At 38.8% G+C, this 13,863-nt stretch overlaps 3 non-coding genes across 3 annotated transcripts; all 3 read right to left on the reverse strand.

The window, feature by feature from the left end:
- Nucleotides 1-4,635: 4,635 nt before the first annotated feature.
- Trnae-uuc lies at nucleotides 4,636-4,707 on the reverse strand. Its single transcript has one exon. It is a non-coding gene; the product is annotated as a tRNA-Glu (tRNA).
- A 3,644-nt stretch (nucleotides 4,708-8,351) lies between these two features.
- On the reverse strand, nucleotides 8,352-8,423 carry Trnae-uuc. The gene has a single exon. It is a non-coding gene; the product is annotated as a tRNA-Glu (tRNA).
- Nucleotides 8,424-12,492: 4,069 nt separating this feature from the next.
- On the reverse strand, nucleotides 12,493-12,564 carry Trnae-uuc. Its single transcript has one exon. It is a non-coding gene; the product is annotated as a tRNA-Glu (tRNA).
- Nucleotides 12,565-13,863: the final 1,299 nt, after the last annotated feature.

Below are 13,863 nucleotides of genomic sequence, written 5' to 3' on the forward strand. Positions count from 1 at the left end.
TGAACACCTGTTGTCCGGCGAAGGAAGAGTACAGCTGTCGACTGAGTTAATTATAAAAATTCACCAACCGGGAGTTTTAACGAACAAAGGTTAGAATTGCTTTCTCACGGTTGTAGCAATAGCGAAAGAGGCAGTATGGAAGACAAGGATAAAAGGAATTACGACTGACAACTTTATCTCTGGCCACAATTTACGATCATTTTCTTTCTTTTCATTTGAAAAGGAAGCTGTGGCTGGAGAAGAGATGTCTGTCGGAGTGTACGTTCCAAAAGAGGTGGGAGCATGTTGCACGAGTGTTGTGCGTGCAAGGAACCGTGTAAATAGACGAAAAATTAAAAAAAGGGTACCAGCGGTAGATCGGGGCTTGTGGGGTCGGAGAGTGGCCTGATCATCGCTTCATTTGTGTTGTCTTTGTATTGTTAATTCCATTCGATTTTTTTATATTGTATTTAAATTTTTAAAGTCACAATATATGTAAAATCATATCGCTTCACTGATCCCATCAGTTGTTCTCTCCATTTCTATGTTTGGCCCCCGGTGGGCAATAAAGAAATTGGTATTTCGCCCGTTACTAGTTCTGAGTTCAAATTCCGCCGAGGTCGATTTTGCCTTTCATTTTTTCGCGATCGATTAATAAGTACCAGTTACGCACTGGGGTCGATGTAATCGACTTAATCATCTCCCCCAAGCTACCCTTGTGGCAAAATTTTAAAATCATTATTTAATTGTTTATTTATTATTCATATATATGTATACTCTTTTACTCTTTTACTCGTTTCAGTCATTTGACTGTGGCCATGCTGGAGCACCGCCTTTTGTCGAGCAAATCGACCCCAGGACTTATTCTTTGGCAGCCTAGTACTTATTATATCGGTCTCTTTTGCCGAACCGCTAGCTTACGGGGACGTAAACACACCAGCATCTGTTGTCAAGCGCTGTTGGGGGGATAAACACAGACACACAAACATACACACACACGCACAACACACAGACACACACACACACACACACACACACACACACACACACACACACACACCCCACACACACACACGCACACACACACACCACACACATATATATATATATATATATAATACGACGTCTACCAAATCCACTTCCAAGGCTTTGGTCGGCCCGGGCTACAGTAGAAGACACCTGCCCAAGTTGCCACGCAGTGGAACTAAACCCGGAACCATGTAAGCTACTTACACGCCACTCCTACGCCTATATATATATATATATATATCAAATCAGGGAATTTTAAAAATAGTATATATATATAAATTTTTTTTTTTTTTTAATTTAAAAAAAAAAAATTTTATCTAGTTTCAGCTCACAATCTGTGGCCATGCTGGGGCACCGTCATATATACTATTTTTATAATTCCCCGATTTGTGTAAGGCACGTTATTGCTATTAAGTGAAAAACAATAGTTTGTACGTGGCTGCTTTTACATAATGGAATTAGTTGCAAATTTTCCAAAGAAAGGAATGTTAAATATAGCCTTATATATATACAATGCCAGAAAATAAAATAAAATATAAGGGGTTTGATGCTGGTGGTCTCAGCTGGGATATTTTTGATTACAGGTTTGCTCGATCAGAAATTAGCTGGTGCTAAACAACGACTGTAGCTGTTCGCTATTAACAGATTCCTAGTGTACAACTATCTCTGTTCTGTTACTGTTGCACTAGACTAAGCGACATCAGCTATATTATTCGAAAGCATCACACACATATAGAGTTATCTCCCATGCATGTTTAATCTCTTGCTGATGTTATTTAAAAGTAAGAAAGTTTTCCTATCGTATGTTCGGTTACACATGGTTCTCAACCATTTTTTATCAGTGTACCCCTTTGATTACTATTTTATTCTTGTGGACCCCCATAGCCATTCAATGTTTATCAACCAGTTTTGTTGACGCTTCTTTCAAAGTACCTATTGCGTTTTCACACATTTAACTTGTACTAGCAGTATCGCCCGGCGTTGCTCGGGTTTGTTTCGACCCTTTAGAATTGGAATTTTTGAAAAGTAAAAATTTTGCATCATGTAGCTTTTTATTCTCTTTAAGTGAACATTCTTCTGATTGAAATACACCAAATAATGGCGACACAGCAGTAAAAAAAATAGGGATTTTCATAGAAAAAAAGCACCTCTTTGATGCAAATAATTTTTGGTGTTAACATGGTCAGAAGGAAGAGCAAGCCTTCCTCTATCATACTCTCAATTTTGGTCAACTTGCACCGCAGGGTCTCGGAGGGGATAGTGTTAGTTGAAGGCTACCAAGCTTTATATATAGAGAGATTGGTTGAACTATGTAAAACGCTAGAGAACCTAACTGTTTCTTTAATAAATATATCTAAAGCGAAATTTTTTCATGAACTCTCAAAGTACTACTGTGGACCCAATTTACTATTTTGATTGTATGGATCCCCAAAATTTTTATATTAACCCCAAGGGGTTATATGGACGCCGTTTGAGAACCACTGTGTCTCTTTAATGTTCTTGGTATGAAAAATACTTCTCATCTCAATTGAATAACGTCCCATATCAACCTATTTTTATGTTTTACCGTAAAACAATTATTTTTATATAGCACCGTCGAATATTTTATATTCCACTGCAAAAAGTAGGCTCTTTACGAATTAAGACGGCAACGTAGCTTACCGCAGGTCAAACCTGAAAGAGTAGAAAATAAATAAATGCGCCATTTTAAAGCGCTAGCCAGGCTCATGGGCCCGGTTTCTATGGCGTATGTGTTCCCCAGCTGGACGGGACGCCAGTCCATCGCAGCATTACTCATTTTTACCAGCTGAGTGGACTGGAGCAACGTGAAATGAAGTGTTTTGCTCTACAACACAACGCGTCTCCCTGTCCAGGAATCGAAACCACAATCTTACGATCATGATGCTAACACCCTAACCACTGAGCCACGCGCCTCCACAGAAAATGTAGACTCATGGCCAAAAACTTTCTAGTTGTTACGATTCCATTTATTTGACTAGACTACTCCATCGTATTTGTCTTCTAATTTTTAAGTCAGCCGGATGCAATTTGTGGAAGATTTGGCTGTTATTTTAGCAGATTGAGCATGCTCATAGACATTTCGTTGTTGTTTCGATGGCGATGTGAAATTTCACTTTACTCGAGGCATTTCATTTAATCAAACTTTACAACATTCCCATCTCTTTAGGCCTTTGTACACCGTAATTTACACACACATGTATAAGAGACTATTTTAAACTACGTGCAGCAACTAAGTTAAGTAACTTGGAATAAATGAGTAGCGTTGCTTTCATGAATGCAAGACATACAACGCATGTCTAAGAGATATAAATAAGAGAAAATAGCAAATAAGGATTTTATAAATCACATATTTTAATGAATGCGAGACAGCAAGAAAGATTGTACATATAAATGCTATATGTACTCTACTTCAGTTACGGTTTTTATTTTTTAAATTACATGTTTTACCAGATTTGTAAGTCGGTTGTTTAACTTCAGGTCAGCATGATCGAGAAGACATGTGATCATAAGTATCCTAAACGTGACTAACCTGTTTTTTATTCCTTAAAATACATTGTGTATCCAGGAGGGTATTATACATTACCCATTTTTTTTAAAGACAGTAAGGTGTAAATTGGGGGAGATTTGGTTACTATTTCGATTTACCAACGGAGGTAAAAGCTTGCTTCGGCTCGAAACAGATTGAATACAATAAAACAGAAAAGAGGCGTATGTATCTTCGTTGGTGTATTGTGAGAGAAAGTAGAAAGCTGTTAGAACTCAATACTTCCCAGCATTAGAAATGTCCGTCGGCGAAAAGATGTGGTCCACCAGAATCGTTAGAAAGCCGACCAGAATACTCAGCGACATTTCGTCCGCATTTATATTCTGAGTTCAAATTCCACCGAAGTCGACTTTACCATTCAGTATCGATACAATAAGTACCAGTTGAACACTGGCATTGATGAAATCATCTTAACCCCTTTTCTGAACTTGCTGGCCTTGTGCTAAAGTAGGAAGCCGATATTATTTATCTTGTCATGGATGTATGAATGAGCGTACGTACAAAGTTAAGTATTTTTAAAGTTATTAATTTTGACGGGAAAAACAATTTATTTCCATGCCGGGAATCGAACCCGGACCACAGCCAGGAATCCTAACCACTAGGTCACATGGGAAAGACGCCTGCTAAACCTAACAGTTACTGTTTTATTAAAGATACTGCGTTATTTAACCCATTTGTTTTTGTGTGAGTGTGTAAGGCTCTGTGTGTGTGTGTGCGTGTGTGTATGCATGTGTGCACCCGTGCGAGCGTACTTGTATGCATTTGTGTTTGTGCATCCCTCTCACTCATTCTCTCTCCTCTCTCTCCCTCTGTCTGTCTGTCTCTCTCTCTCTATCTATCTATATCTATATATATTTAATACTTCTTTAGACCTAGACACATCGCTTTCACGTCGCATTCTCTTTTATAAAAATGGTTAAAACATGATTCTTAGATCTCTCCAGAATAAAAGGGAAACCGAAATAAGTAAACAAATAAATCCAAAATCAACTTCTATATAACTCTCAATTACATGACTGTCACTATAGATACATATTGACAGAGCAAAAAAAAAAAATCCTTTCCCATGCCGGGAATCGAACCCGGGCCGCCTGGGTGAAAGCCAGGAATCCTAACCACTAGACCACATGGGAAAGTTGCTTAGCTGACGCTGCAGTTACTGTTTTATAAAACGTGTTGCGTTATTTTACCTACTTATGTGTGTATGTGTGTGTGTTTATATCTTTTAGTATTGCCTCCTACGTGCAGGCTTGTGACTAGAACTTCCAGTGGTTACCTCCACCTGTCCTTTTCTCCACTCCCCTATCGCTGCAGGACTCGAGGTTGACATTTCGAAAACTCGACTGTACAGACACCTGTGCGTGAAGTTATTTTAAGTGGGAGAACTTTTGCACAAGGACAATCCCACTCTCTCGGTAGAAAACCGTTATGGCTGGAAACCTTTCCTGCTGCAGTGGAAGGGTAGTACCTCTGGTGGGTGAGTGGGGGTTAGTCGTTCTCTCTGGGAGTGGTTCGTCTACCTTTGGGCCCCATCTGGAATCCATCTCTCACCTGTGGCTCCAAGTAGCTGTAGCAGGCGCAGCGGCCACATCCGGTAAACCGCTTCGACTGGCGGGCTACACCAGATGAGGATAGCCAAGGGACCTGAAACCCTGTGTGAGATACAGGACCGGCGTATTTGCTCAGCAACAGGAAGTCATTGGTACTCGTCTTCCCAACTGTATGCTTCCCTATAACCCTTTTCCACTGTTCTTCGTCCTTGCTGAATCTGGATTTGAACTTGCCAAGTATTAGAAACTTGTCGGTGTTACGCGTGCCACGTAGTATAGTGTCCAAGTCGGCATAGAACTGCTCTCTGATCTCCTTTCGTAGTGTGTGTGTGTGTGTGTGTGTGTGTAAGTGCTTATGATGGGGAAGCGGTTGTCGCTGACAGGTAATCTTCATAAGCCCTTCATTTACGCCTGTGGGCAGGCTGGGAATCCGTTTCAAGGTGTAGACTTGATAGCGAATCCAACTCCGTATATTCTGTCCTCATGTAGGGCCTTGCTTTTCCAGAAGAAAATGTAGCCATTTCCTAATTCTGTCAGCGACCCCTCCTCAGTCAGTCGAGTTTCACTCATAGCTGTTATGTCGATACTGTATCTCGACAGTTCTTTGGCAATGAGGGCTGTTCTTCTCTGATGCCTGGAGACACTGTTTCGATCCTTGAGGGTACCTATATTCCATATACCAATGACTATGTTTTTCTTTCTTTGTTTGAATCGACTGCAATGGGTAAGTCATCATCTTCCTCAAGAGGCTCATCACCAGCGTCTTTGAGAGCAACTTGCCTGAAGCCCAATGTGGCTTTCACCGTGGCCACTGCACCATAGAAATGGCGTTTACTGTGCGTCAAGTCAAAGAGAAGTGTATTGAACAACAGAAGAATTCGTACAGTTCTATATTTAAGAGATGAGGAATTATGTACATTATTTACATTATTTACATTCGGCGGATATTTGTCCTCATCTTGTTTGTTGTTAACACAACGTTTCGGCTGATATACCCTCCAGCCTTCTTCAAGTGTCTTGGGGAAATTTCGAACCTAGGTTCTCATTCCCACGAGCATATAGCGTAGTGGTTAGGAGCGCGGGCTACTAAGCCCAAGATTCCGAGTTCGATTCCAAGCAGTGACCTGAACAATAACAATAATGATAATAATAATAATAATAACATCGAAAAATACCTTAGGAATGAGAACCCAGGTTCGAAATTTCCCCAAGACACCTGAAGAAGGCTGGACGGTATATCAGCCGAAACTTTGTGTTAACAACAAACAAGATGAGGACAAATATCTGTCGAATGTAAATAATGTAAATAATGTTGAAGTATTTGTATTCAGTGTTCATAGACCTGACCAAAGCTTTCGACACAGAACAGAAAAGCTTTGTGGACCATCCTAACTAAGCTAGGCTGTTCATGTAAGTTCACCGCAGTGGTAAGTCTCTTCCACGACAATGCAATCGGTCAAGTTCTCTCTCTGCAATGGGTTCTGCATCAACTCTTCCAATAGAAACAGGGCTGCGTTCTCGTCCCGTCTTGTTCAACATGTTTTTCCCGTAGGTCCGATTCCACACAACAAAAAATCTAGACCTAGGTGTATACGTCAAATATCTTTCAGACAGCTCAGCTTTCGCCCTCCAACAACTCTCTGTTCGAACCAAGACGGTGGAAAAGCTCATCGCTGAAACACTATTTGCGGATGACAGTCCCCTAATGGCACACAAGAAAAGCCAGCGGTAGATTATTGTCGCCCACTTTGCAGAAGCGTCAAAGATCTTTAGTCCAAGCAGCCCCGAACAAATGTCACCCCTGTCCAAACATCACCATTAAGGTAGTCCAGTTGAAGTGTGTATGAGAGCTTCAAGCACCTTAGCCCAATCTCAGCCCAACTACAAATTACGATCAGACTATGCATACGTATAAATAACTAGAAGCCTGTGCGATTATCGAGCTGGAATTTGAAAACTGAACCACGAGTAGACTACGTACGTATATAAGTGGTTAGAAGAGCGTGCACAAACGGTTCTTTAGCGTACACATTTTCATATTTCATATAGAAAATATTTTTGATATATTTTGTTAAAAACTTAACCATGGTTCGGGAGAAAGAAAAGGGCAAACGCACTCACAGTCGTGAGCGTGCGTGCACATACACACACACACACACACATACACACACACTAACATACACTAACACACACTCACATATATATTTGCACATACGTATATATTTATGTATTTGCAGTACATGGATAGTCAAATATAACATCATTTCACGTCTTCATGTACAGTATGGATGTGACTTGGAACAGATTATCTTTATTTACATTTATTTTAACTACTCATGTGACGAACGATTTGCTTAACGAACATAGTTCAGGAACGGATCATCTTGGTAGAAGCACTCGGTCGGTTACGACGACGAGGGTCCCAGCTGATACGACCAAGGGAACAGCTTGCTCATGAAAATAACGTGCAAGTGGCTGAGCACTCCACAGACACGAGTACCCTTAACGTCGTTCTCAGGGAGATTCAGCGTGACACAGAGTGTGACAAGGCCAGCCCTTTGAAATACAGGTACTACTCATTTTTCCCAGCTGAGTGGACTGGAGCAACGTGAAATAAAGTGTCTTGCACAAGGACACAACGCGTCACCGGGAATTGAACTCAAGACCTTATGATCGTGAGCCGAATGCCCTAACCACTAAGCCACTCGCCTTCACTCATCTTTGTATATAGAGATTCCACTGTGTAGCAAACTCCGAAATACTTTTCTGATACTGCAAATAAATTCTGACAGAAAAAGAAGGACGCGTTCCTATGCTGGCATCAAACTCAGGATGACCGGAATCTTAATTACTTGACCACATTGGAAAGCTGGTCATGTATCCTGACAGTTACTGTTTTATCAAAAGTACCCCTTCATTTTTCCAATTTGCATGCTCTCTGTCCATGTATGCATGTATGTGTGTGTACGTATTTGTGTATGTGTGCTTTGTCCTTCTTTAGATCTTGTAATGCAGGAGTCTAAGATAATCAATCTCTTATTCTGATACATCGACATTGTTTAACAGCTTGCATCTGCTTCTTTAAAGTTGATAAATTCCACTTGATTCTTAGATCTCTCTAAAAACAACAAAAAAAAGAAGCAATCAAATTGAATGAATAAAACTGGAATTAAGTTATATGTAACACTAAATTAGATAAATTATTTCGGTAAAAAAAAAAGAATGCGTTCCCATGCCGGGAATCGAACCCGGGCCGCCTGGGTGAAAGCCAGGAATCCTAACCACTAGACCACATGGGAGAGCTGCGGGTTTAGACTACTGTTAATCATTTATAAAATATGTAACGTAATTTTATATATGTGTGTATGTTTTTGCTTTGCCTAAAAATCGGAAAAGGAAGAGTCGGAGAAGGAAGAATCAGAAGAGAAAGAGTCATCATAATCCAGTATTTTGTTCAGGTAGCGACATTATTTATCGTGTCGTAACTGCTTTTTCATTTCTTGCCCTATCCAAAAACAAAAGAAACCAAATGAATGAATAAATAACTAAAGAAAAAAAACGACTTCAATTACAGTGGGGTGCTTATATACGAACGGTTCTGTGAACCATAAAACATGAATATCGAGCGGTTTTTCTTTACGAAACGAAAGTCGAATATCAAACTGAAACTTCAAGGAGCTGGAACAACATGCAAACTACGCATACATACAAGTGGCTAAGCGAGCGTGTATAAAGGGTTCGTTAACGTACGCATTTGCACATGTTAAATAGAAAAATATTCTTCATATATTTTGATCATCAAAAGCAAAAGATAGTGCACCCAATCATATATATGTATGTATATATGCATATATTTATATATTATATTATATTATATTATATATATTATATCATATTATATATATTATAATATATTATATTATATTATATTATATTATATTATATATAATATATATATATAATATATATATATATATATATAATAATATATATATAATATAAATAATATATAAATATATGCATATATACATACATATATGTATATATGTACCATATCATATATATATATATATATAATATATATATATATAATATATATATATATATCTATATATATATATATACAGCATATATAGGTACAGGACAAAAAAAAAACGTTGAACACAATGAGAAACGAAAACATAAAAACAAAAACAGAGAAAACGAACTTTTTCGTACAAAGAAAAAAACCAAACAGAGAAACGAGACATGAAACATAGAAATATTCCCCTCATCAGTTGTCCCTGTTTCATCTACTCCGCGTTACGAAGGCAAGGACAATACGCGGATTCATTTATGTAGTCCTTCCCGCAAGCAAATTAAATAAAATTTGGATTTTTTTGCGGAGGGTGAAAGTGGTAACAAGAACAGGACAGTGAAAACAAAACAGTATATATATATATATATATAATATATATATATATATATATAATATACTGTCAGTTGGGTGTGAAGTTGGGTGTAAAGTCAGTTGGGTGTGAAGTTGGGGATATTTTCAGAGAAGCACTCAATCCGAATACTGGGTTCTGTTGGAATAATGTCGGAATACTTCTGGTGTAGAAAATCCAAGTTTCTCAACGATTATACTGCCATATGGTTTGGCGAAGAGTAAATAATCTAATGAAAAGAAGGCAAAGAAAATTCTTTAACGCATCTTTAATTATTTATAAGTTACACATGCTTCCGTACCATCTCCGTTTGGAACACCAATTTACGCGAAAATTCTACAAGAGAAAATTACGTAATCATCATCATCATCATCATCATCATCATCGTTTAGCGGTTATCGGTATTGGAGCGGCACTTCCTCAGACTTGCATCAAAGTCATGCTATTACATTGAGCGTCTCTATCAGATCTTGTTATGAAAGTATCGTGAGGAAATGAAAAGGAAAAAAATTAAAAGTGTGTGTGTGGGATGAGTCTGTGGGGAAGAAATTATGTGGGGAGGGGGGTCAAAAGGGTGGATTCTTATAATGATAGGGGGGAGAAGGGAAGGAAGGGGAAACGAGTAGAAGGCGAAGAGAAGAATCTCGAAGAAGGAGAAAGACAAGATGGAGAAGAAAAAGAAGTAGTGGTAAAGAAAAGAAGAAGAAGAAGAAGAAGAAGAAGAAGAAGAAGAAGAAGAAGAAGAAGAAGAAGAATAAGAAGAAGAAGAGAGAGAAGAAGAAGAAGAAGATAAGAAGAAGAAAGAAGAAGAAGAAGAAGAAAGAAGAAGAAGAAGAGAAGAGAAAGAAGAAAGAAGAAGAAGAAGAAGAAGAAGGAAAAGCTGGTGGTGTGTCAGTCAGTACAGGCAGGACCATTGCTATCAAAATTCGCCGATGAAATACGATGTATTTAACTACACACAGGGATTAGTCCGCGACAATTTAACGTGAAAAAAAAAAATCTATTAAATAGAAACTAGACAATTGTCCGGAGTCAAAGGATGAGGATGTAAAGATGTATGTTGTGGGGGAGGGGGGGCTAAAATTTATGACCTTAGAGCGTTTCAGCACTGGGGGAGAGGTTCAAGTAGTAATAGTAAAAGACGAACATGCATACCGAAATACACACACTCACATACGCATACACACAGACCAACACAACATGTATATATACGTATATATATATATCGTATAATATAATCTATATATATATATATATCTTATATATATATATATATAATATGTATGAGCAATAATAAACCTCTGAACGAGGTATAAACAGTAACTGCACGACAATGTGAGGTATACTTGCCATCTCAATATGGCTAACCACTAAGGGTGGGTGTTACTGTAGCTTGTAGCTCCAGGAGAGCATCGTCTCCAGCTGGCTTTAGACACACTTTCTGTGCCCTTATGGTATTTGCAAAGGGAGGTCATCCCTCCCTCGTCAACCTAAGTGATACGCACGGACTGCAGATAAAATATTTGCATTGGGACATCCCTTCATCGAAAACCGGTGATTGTCGTACGCCGACGACAGGTCAATACCTAGAAACTGGAGTCCGTGCGTATCACTTAGGTTGACGAAGGAGGATGACTCCCTTTGCAAATACCATAAGGACACAGAAGTGTGCCTAAAGCCAGCTGGAGACGATGATCTCCATGGGGCTAAAAGCTACAGTAACACCACCCTTAGTGGTTAGGCATATAAGATATATATATATATATATATATATATATATATATATATAGCATCCAATATATATATATAATATATATATATATATATATATATATATATATACTACATACATACATGTATACTTGCACAGACACACATATAATATCTTATATATAAATACATACAGACATAACATACATACATAATAAATACATATATAACTATTACACACACAGATATACATACATTTACCTACACATACACATATACACGTACATACCTAAATAAACATAACACACATATGTATATATATATAATATATATATATATATATTATATATATATATGTATACAACATATATATATATATATATATATATATATATATATATATATATTATATATATATATATATACACATACATATATATATATCTGTGGCTTGGAACGGAGTATCCTATTTTACATCTGTTTGAATTACTCATGTAACGAACAATTTGCTTAACAAACAGAGATCCCGCTGTATAGGGAATCTGAAGTACTTTTCTGACACTACTAGCAAATTATAATAGAAAAAAAAGGATGCTTGCCCATGCCGAGATTGAACTTAGAGGCCCAGATCCTAACTGCTAGATCACATTGGAAAGCTGATCACTGTTTATCAAAAGTACTGCTTTATTTTCCAATTGGCGTCTGTGTACGTATTTGTGTGTGTGAGTGTGTGTTTTGTTCTTCTTTAGATCAAGTAATCCAATCTAATTCTGATATATCGACGTTGTTTAACACGTTGCACCTGCTTCTTTAAAACTGGTAAATCCTACTTGATTCTTAGATTTCTCCAAAATTTGAAGGAATCAAAAGGTATGAGTGAAACTTGAATTAAGTTATATGTAACACTAAGCTATTTAGATAAATTCTTTCGGGGAAAACAAAGAATACAGGTTCCCACTACGAGCAGACTACGCACGAGTATAAATAACTAGGTGCCTAAGTGCATGTATGCGTTGTTCTTTAGATTTAGCAATGCAGGAATCAGAGATAATCCATTTCTTATTCTGATATACCGACATTGTTTGACGCGTCACATCTGCTTTCTTAAAACTGGTAAATACTGTTTGTTTCATAGATCTCTCCAAAATATGAAGGAATAAAAAAAAATGGAATTGCGTCTTATGTAACACTAAATTATTTAGATAAATTCTTTTGATAAAAAGAAAATGCGTTCCCATGCCGGGAATCGAACCCGGGCCGCCTGGGTGAAAGCCAGGAATCCTAACCACTAGACCACATGGGAGAGATGCTGGCTGAACTTCACTGTCAATCATTTATAAAATGTGCAACATAATTTTATATATTTGTGTGTGTATGTCAAAGTTGTTCTTTAGTTTAAGAAATACAGGAGTCTAAGATAATCCATCTCTTATTCTGATAACTTGTTTAACAAATATTATTTGTTTCTTAGATTTTTCCAAAATATGAAAGAATCAAAAGGAATGAATAAAGCTGGAATCTTACGTAACAAGAAAGTATTTAGATAACAAGGCTATTTTGAATTGTGAAGACTTCCGTACCCGGATTAAGGTGTTAGTACAGAGGGCATTGTGTGGCACCATCATTAACAATAGATGGTGGCACTCCCTCAAAAGAGCCATTCGTTCAGAGTCCATTAGATTTAGCAATCAGCTAAGGTTAGATAGGTCTAGGATAGAGGACGATTTAGTTAAGAATCTAAACGAGGCAATGGAAGCTGGCTCTGCATCCGGAGTGATGGCGGCAAGGACGGTATTGTACCGTCACCTTAAATCCAAACACGAAGGTTGCAGAGTCAGAGCTAAGCTACGCGCTGGGAAACGAGAAGGTATTAACGTTGCCGGATGGGCGTCGGTGAGTGGAGAGTCAGAGAGGTAACAAAGCCTCTCAATCAAGTCTTTAACTGACGAACAGGGACAAAAGATCTATGGACAGGAGGAGATGCAAAAGTTTCTTCACCAGCATTTCGCCCGCGTGTTCGGGGGTGGTGTGGGGCGGGCGGGGAGGGGAGGACCTTAAGGACTTCCTGGCCGGCGGACCGCGGCTCTCGGGGCGTGAGGTGGAGTGCTGTGTGAAGAAGCGATCACTCCCGCGGAGATAGAGAGGATACTGGCCGGATGCGCCGGGGAGAAGTCGCCGGGGTTGGATGGTCTGCCCTACGAGTTTTACCCAAAGTATGCCGGATTGTTCGGGGAATATTGGCAGGCGGTCTACACGAACTGGCAGCAGAATGGGAGAATCCCAGTTCTGTAAGCGGGGGAGTGTGACGCTAATCCAGAAAGACCCGAGCAAGGGGGGGTATAAATTAGTAAATACAGGCCCATAACTCTACTTAATGTAGAGTTAAAGATTTTGGCCAAGGTGTTGGCAAAAGGTTGACGGTTGTCGTGGAGGAAACTGTAGGGAGAGCACAGACATGTGCAATTCCAGGCAGGTCGATCCAGGACAATCTTCACCTTTACGCTACACCTTAGATAGGGTGGGCGGGGGGGTAATGGTCCATTTAGACCAAAGTAAAGCGTTCGATAGGGTAGACCATGAGTACCTGGCGACGGTCTCGAAG

Source organism: Octopus sinensis, linkage group LG9 (genome assembly GCF_006345805.1).
Source record: "Octopus sinensis linkage group LG9, ASM634580v1, whole genome shotgun sequence".
In the NCBI taxonomy this organism is placed as follows: Eukaryota; Metazoa; Mollusca; class Cephalopoda; order Octopoda; family Octopodidae; genus Octopus; species Octopus sinensis.